We start from the raw sequence: 7,911 nt of genomic DNA, 5'->3' as shown, positions 1-7,911 counted from the left end.
AAAATTATTTTCAGAAAATTTAAGAATATCTGACTATAAGATTATATTTATATGTGAACATCATAAAAACTACTACACCTACGAAGATAAGTGTCATAAACTACCTAGTAAGTTAAATTTCCTTTATTCTGAAGGCTGGCAGACATATGTAAGTATTACTTGTATGTTACGGGACGTACTGAAAGACCAGTAGTTAGTGAATTTATGTTGAAAAATCTATATCTCAAAAACTATTTGACGTAAAGATGTACATTAGCACTCAAATTACAGCTAGTTTAATGACCTATAAAGTATTTTATGATGTGTATCTTCGTAGAAGTAATATTTTACATGAAATTTGCTAAAATAAATTGATTTATAGTTGTTCGGACAAATTTTCATTTGCCAAATTTATATTTATATGTGAATATCACAAAAACTACAATTTCTACAAAGATGAACATCAGGAACTACTGTATAGTATACTTTTATATACTAAATATAGTTTTACCAAAATAAATTCACTAACTATTGAATTTTCAGTACATTTTTTTTATAAAATGTTGCTTTTAAAAAGCTATATCTCGAGAACTATTGAATGTAAATAGCTCTATTAGGGCTCATATTTTAGAAAATTTACTTTACTTTAAATAATGTTCTTTTAAATTTTCTAGTGTTGTTGGTAATTTTAATGATACAGAGCTCTGAATAAAAAATTATTTTTTTGAAAATATTATTAACAAATTAATATTGTTTCTGCCAACATCTGGCATAGTTCAACTCTATTTATCACGCACAAGGACTTTGCCCCCTTAGTACTTCACTTTATGAAGTGAAATGACTTTACTTATGAAGTCTTAGTACTTCATATGATATACAGTCTCACATCAGCAATAGAATTCATTATTGTATCAATATCTATGTAAATTATATTCATCCAATTACTAACTCATATCGTATTCTCTTTAGGCCCTCCTTTAAAATTTATAATTCTTATTTCAATATAATATTATGATTTCTGTCTATATTTCTGTTTTTAACTCCTCCTGAAATGGAGTATCTAAAGCTTAGCACAGGTATGACTCTCCTATAAATAGAAACCTGATCAAAAAAATTATTTAATCTCCTAAAACGTGTTCTTTGCATGCTATCGCAATTACCTAAGCTCTTTCAACGATGACTAATTTATTTAAAATTATGTTAATTAATTTTATATTATTATTTATTTCTTTATATTATTAAATAAGCAAAAGATTTTTTGCCTCTCTTAAAGATTAACGACTAGATAGATAAATCAAGGACAGGATGTGGTTATTTTCTAATATCATTGTTTACAAAGCATACTGACAATTCATTCTGCATATTTACCTAAATCATTGTCTAAGCTTACATAGCAGAGGTCTGGTCTGCGTAGTAGTAACATATTGAATTTGTTTTCTGTGAAAAACATTTCTATATAATTAAAAATAGTTATAAATTATTGACGTGTCTCCCAGAATATTTTGCAACGAGATTAAGCTAAAATTTTGTAATTAAAGTTTATTTTATTTTTTTATTTAATATCAGATCAACCTGGGCCCTGTTTCATAATAAAGTACAAACTAATACTATTAATGTTGTAGATTTATCTGAATTCAATTACACTGACTTCTGCAATAGTAACTTCTACTTTAGTATTTTTTAATTCCTGTAATATCACTAATAGTCATCCCTATCATGAACAAAATGAGTATTAGTATTATTAACACACTAATTTCTACACTTGTACTATGAACTAATACTATTAGCTTTCATTATGAAACAGGGCCCTAGTGGCCCTTACATGGTTAATATAAGAGGTACATTTTTTTAACGATTGATTATGGGGAGTCTTATACAAAAGACACCACTAACTATATACTAGGTTATAAAAAAAATTAAGATAAAACAAACAGATAATAATAATAATTCTTAATAAAAGATAAAAGTATAGTTAGTAACAAAAACAATGACATTTATGTATTTAACAAAATAAATAATTGACTTCTAATGGAAAAAAAGTTAATTTAAGTAAAATATGAAGAGAAAAAAAATTAAAATTAAATCAAATTTTCGAGTGACAATAACAGAACTGATAAACATAGAACTCCTATATCTGCATACTGTCCTGCAGCAGCCTGGGCTTCAGTCTTCGGGTTGAGGTTGGGTTTCTCAGGTTGTAGGTCACTGCTCCTTTAACTGTCGGTACTGGGAGTGGAACTTTATGAACCTCTTTTTGATGTAATACTCAATTGTCTCCATTTGTAATTCCCGATTCAATTGGCTGTTACTAAAATTTATTAAAGCTTTATGTTTTTTGTTTTTTTTTTCATAATTTATTTATTGTTATTTACAACTGTATACAAATATATACAACAAGTAAATTTGCTGTAGATGACATAGTGACATGATAGTCTATCCATTGATAGAACTCCAATAACATTTCTAGAGGAGATCTCGAGGCTATCTTCTTTTCAGACGCCTAGAAGGATTATTAGGTAATTAAGGAGAAGCCAGGTTAGAAACAAGTGGATTTCGGTGGTTGGGAAGTTTATCATGGAAGGAATGGTATCTTGTTCTGGCCAAATCGGCAACATATCGGACATTGAGGTCTTGATGGATGACTTTGTTTGTGACAAAGTAAAGAGCATTAAGGATTTTACGAAAGATTTTGGACTGTAAGGATTGGATTCGGGAGGAATTTTATGGTTTAGTGGAGCCCCAAAGCTCAACTCCGTATGTCCAGATAGGCCTTATAATAGTTATTTAGATCAGTCTTTTGTAATGGATTGGCAATTTAGACCGTTTGTCAAGTAAATGTTGTAATAGTCGAAATCGACGAGCAGTTTCCTGTCTTTTCAGTCTTGTATGAGGATTCCATGTCAGTCGTTTGTCGAGATGTAGTCCTAAGAAACGGATCTGTTCGACAGGAACAAGTGGGGTATTATTAAAGGATACTGTGGGGCAAGACGAAGGTTTACGACGAAGGGTATATGTGATTTGGTAGGATTTATCGGAATTAATTTTAATGCGTCACTGGGCAGATGTACGTAGAGAACTAATGGTGGTATCGGGTTCGCTAAGCCTTTATTATAATATAAAGCATGAATGAACTCTAATATCCATTCATATAGCTTAAATACTCGTTGACTTTGATTGTTATAGCATATTATTTTTATTATTAATGATAAAGAAAATAATTGTTGAAGCAACATTAAAGTTGTTTTTGTTTTTTTTGTACCCTCCAAATTAAAAAATAAATAATAAATAGTACAAAAGATGCTAGTTGAAGTTTCCTTCATTTTTCTACCCATGGATACTTTAAGGGGTGGTGCAGGTATGTAATATGTGTGCTGAAACGTTAAATTAAATTAAATTAAAAATATTTACAATCTTTAACTTTCTTGAGACTGGTTAATTTTGTTTAAATAAATAATTAATTTTTATCCATTTTTGTCTGAACACATTTTATTTTTCTTATAAGTCCGACGTTTCGGCCAATCCGGCCATTCTCAGACACATCTTACTACAATTTTGGGACTAAAATTATTTAAACACTCAACTTCTTGCAGGCTATTCTGCCCAGGTCACAACAACAATTTCTAATTAGTCAACTTTTACATTAAAAACAAAAATTAAAATTCATTTATCGCAGACACTTGTTAAAACTTTATCACAACCAAGGTGACTGTGATAAATGAATTTTAATTTTTGTTTTTAATGTAAAAGTTGACTAATTAGAAATTGTTGTTGTGACCTGGGCAGAAGTTGAGCGTTTAAATAATTTTAGTTACAAAATTGTATTAAGATGTGTCTTAGGATGGCCGGATTGGCCGAAACGTCGGACTTAATAAAAAAAAAAATTGTGTTGAGACTTTTGTGCGTGTTCCTATAGTATAATAATAAAGATGAATCTTAAGGTCTTTATTATCGTAAAGAACAACGTTCATACTTGAAAATTAAAACAACACAATCACAATTATTATATATTTCTTGATCATATGACGAGAGGTTTCTAATGGGTTTGCCACTAAAACAAACGTAAAATAATGAAACTTTAAATGAATTATAATTAAAAATAGATTGAAAAGAAATATACTAAAGAAATAAAAATGTTGATAATAATTTCGACAGTGGTAAACCCATTTCAAACACTCTCTTTGCAAACGTCAACTATTGCCGCTGAAGACGTTAATCTTGCCACCACAAGACAAAAATTGAATTATTTATTTTAATTATTATTTTAAACTAAATTAAAAATGTTATAATTTTATTAGCTTAGTCAATATGTGAAATAGATTTATTTGAACTATTAAGGCATTTGTTCACTAAAATAAAACATGTGATTTTAAACAAAAGTGGTGCGATCTTCTTTTTACGGGAAAGGAGAGGCAGTCTACGATTGTTAGCTATGACGGCATTGCTTTAGTTTTCCCCGCACCTTCGCAGACTCCATGGTAAGACCATAGTAGACTTTTGGCCAAGCCACTTCTCTCACACTGGGGCCCCAATTCTGCCTGCTTCCAGAACTCTCAGCTGTCATCTAGTGAGATTAAATATAAACATTTACAAACATTTGCTCAAGGCACATTGAAGACATTTTTCTTTTGGTTTTTACTATAAAATAAGTTTTAAGTGTTTGCAAAGTATTAAGCTGTTTTTCCTTTTTTATTAATGCATAAAATTAATTTGTTTTATAATTCTTTCGTTTCGTTCATATATATATATTCATTATATTTTTGTTCTTTATGATACATACAATTTATTTGTTAAATATAGACAACGAACATATTTCTGTAAATAATCTTTCCAACCCAAAAATAATTTTCCCAGCGCATATTCTACCTGGCAAGAGGAAAGTCTTTCACTGAGGCTCTCAGTTCAGGTAACAATAATGTTCCATATTATGTAGAAGGTATTAGGAAAACTTGATCAAAATTTATAGAACTGTTTTGGCGTAACAGCCTAAGAAAACATGTTTGTTCACTGTTGCATACCGGTTCCTTGAGTTACTATAAAGCCATTGGAGGTCCGAACTCAAGAAACAAAAACGAAAAAGCAATAATAACGGCTCAGTAGTATCGGGAAACAGCCGCAGACGATAATGTTTTTTTTTAGGCTCTATCGATTACAAAATTATCTTTGCCTCTAATTGAGCACCATTTTAAAATATAATGCCGGATAGCAGAAATTGAATTTTATATATCAATATATGAATGTTGAAATTTCGAATTCCAATTTACCATGAAAATAAACGTTTTGAGTTTCCCTGAATCCAAAAAACGTGTTTTTTTTTTGTTTTTTTTTTTATTATATCACAAATAAAGTTATCCATAATGACCTAAAAGCTCCATGACCTGGAAATAAAATCCATCCTTCTATTATAAACTTCACACCCACTAGTTTCTAGCCTTTCTTCCTAATCGATTCCTGACGATTATCCATGACGTCTAACAAGAAATTAGCCTATGGACTTCCTAATATAGCACTGTCATTAGAGTGTTACCGGGCTATATGCTCTGCAAATAGCCTTCATATCACAAAATTCAAAAAGAAGTAATAAAATATAAATATTAAAAATAGTAAATCCATCCATGAATAAATTAAAAATAAATTTTTTATTTTTTTTTTTAAATGGAAAAAATAGATTTTATCGAGGTGTAATATTTCAATAACGGATTACCCTACCTTTTATATTGATTGTAATAAAATTGACATGTTTTCTTGAATAAAATATATTTTATAATTATGGAGAAAAAATTGCAAATCACACAATTTTCACTAACTACTCTGAAAGGTAAAAAGTTCACACAATAAATTTTTAAATGTGAGTAAAAGTTAGTTGAGGGTGCGGCTAGCGAAGAACAGAATAAGTAAAAACTTATTTACTAGTGCCAACGTTCCGGCCAGAACTTCATCAGGCCTAAGAAAAAAACAAAACAAGACAACAATCATTTTATTCTGGTTCTTATTATTATTATTATTTTTTTTTTCTCTTGGCCCTGATGAAGACCTGAAATTCTGGCTAAAACGTTGGCCCTAATAAATAAGAAGGAAGAACAGAAATATTAAAAAATACGCAACAATATAGATACATAAATAATATTATAAGAAGATGAAGACTATATGAGAGTAAGTAAGATTATAATTAAAAATGAGGAAAGACCAAGAAAATAAAATACATATGATAACCCAGCACCCAAATACATGAATAAAATTAAAATTATATAAAATTGAAGTTATGAAAAAAGTGGGAAAGAAAACGTACACGTAATAAATTAAATATGTAAGTAAAATAACAGAATTAAATAAATAAATTATATTTTAAAGTTATATGAGCCAAAAATAGTAAAGAAATAAGAATATGAAGGAGAAAATTATGTAAATGCATGAATAAAAAATATATATATGTATTTAAAATTAAAGTTATGAAATAATTTATTTAAACTGCTGTCTCCATTATTCCCCTTTGAATAATTATCAAATTTTTCTTAGTTCATATTTATTGATTTTATATTATCACTTAATTAATATCACTATTATCAGAGATAGTTGATTATTTCATATAAACAAAATTAAAGGAACTTTTTTTGAAAACTCGGCATTTCAGCCCTAGTAAACTATTTCAATGAGAATAAGACCTAACTGTTATTAAATATCACTTGATCGTTTATTGGTATACGGAGTTGGATCAAAATTGTTAGAGCCATTTTTTAGAAAATCGAAAAATATTGAAAAATCGATTCTATAAGTAGTACAAAAGCCTGGAAGAAAAAAGGGCAGTTATTTCACCCCAATTTTTTATTACTTTAATAAAAACTATGTATAATTATTAGTCAAAATTGATGAGTCTGCTAAGTATAGGTAGGGGGAATAACAAATGGCAGGCTGTTACAAAAAATTAAAAAAAAAAATTTATCATTCAGAGCTCTATATCTTTAAAACTGCCTACTACACTAAAAAACCAGAAAGAACATCATTAAAAGTAGAATAAATTTTCTGAAATATTAGCCCTTACAGAGTTATTTACGTTCAATGGTTCTCGAGATGTTGCATTTCTTAAAAATGTACTGAAAGATTAGTAGTTAGTGAATTAATTTTTAGACATCTATATCTCAGGAACTATTCCATGTCTATTAGTAGTCAAATTAAAGCTATTTTAACTTACTATAAAGTAGTTTATGACCATTATTTTCGTAGGAATAGGAGTTTTCATGATATTTGATAAAATAAATTGATTTATAGTTGTTCGGGTAATAAGTTTGATATATGAAAAATTTTATTTCAGAAATCATAAGACGTATAGATGTTTACCATCAAATTAAAGCTAGTTAAATTTACTATAAAATAGTTTATAACTTTTATCATTTTAGGAAAAATTCACAAAATGTTAATTTCTAGTTGTTTGGGTAAAATGTTTGATTTTTGAAAAAATATATCCCTAGAACAGTAAGACACATATGTCTGCGAGAGGTAGTATAGTAGTAGTTTTTATGATATTAGCATATGAACATAAACTTGACACACAAAAATTTGTCCGAACAACTATAAATGAATCTATTCCAGCAAATATCATGAAAACTACTACTACGAAGATAAACTTCATAAACTACTTTATAGTCCATTAAAATAGCTTTAATTTGAGTGCTAATAGATATCTTTACGTCGAATAGTTTTTGAGATATAAATTTCTCAAAATAAATTCACTAACAACTGATTTTTCAGGTAATTTTTTATGTAATGTTGCTTTTTAAAAAGTTATATGAACGTAGAAGTCATATTTTAGAAGATTTACTCTAATTTAAATTATGATCTTTTAGGTTTTCTAATGTTGTTGGTAGTTTTAAATATATAGAGATTTAGAGATATCCGAATGAAATATTAATTTTTTTTATTATTTTGAAACAGTCGGCA

The sequence above is a fragment of the Halyomorpha halys genome, unplaced genomic scaffold, assembly GCF_000696795.3.
Source record: "Halyomorpha halys isolate HHAL.00 unplaced genomic scaffold, Hhal_1.1 Scaffold744.1, whole genome shotgun sequence".
NCBI lineage: Eukaryota > Metazoa > Arthropoda > Insecta > Hemiptera > Pentatomidae > Halyomorpha > Halyomorpha halys.
Note: the sequence above shows the minus strand (reverse complement) of the source record.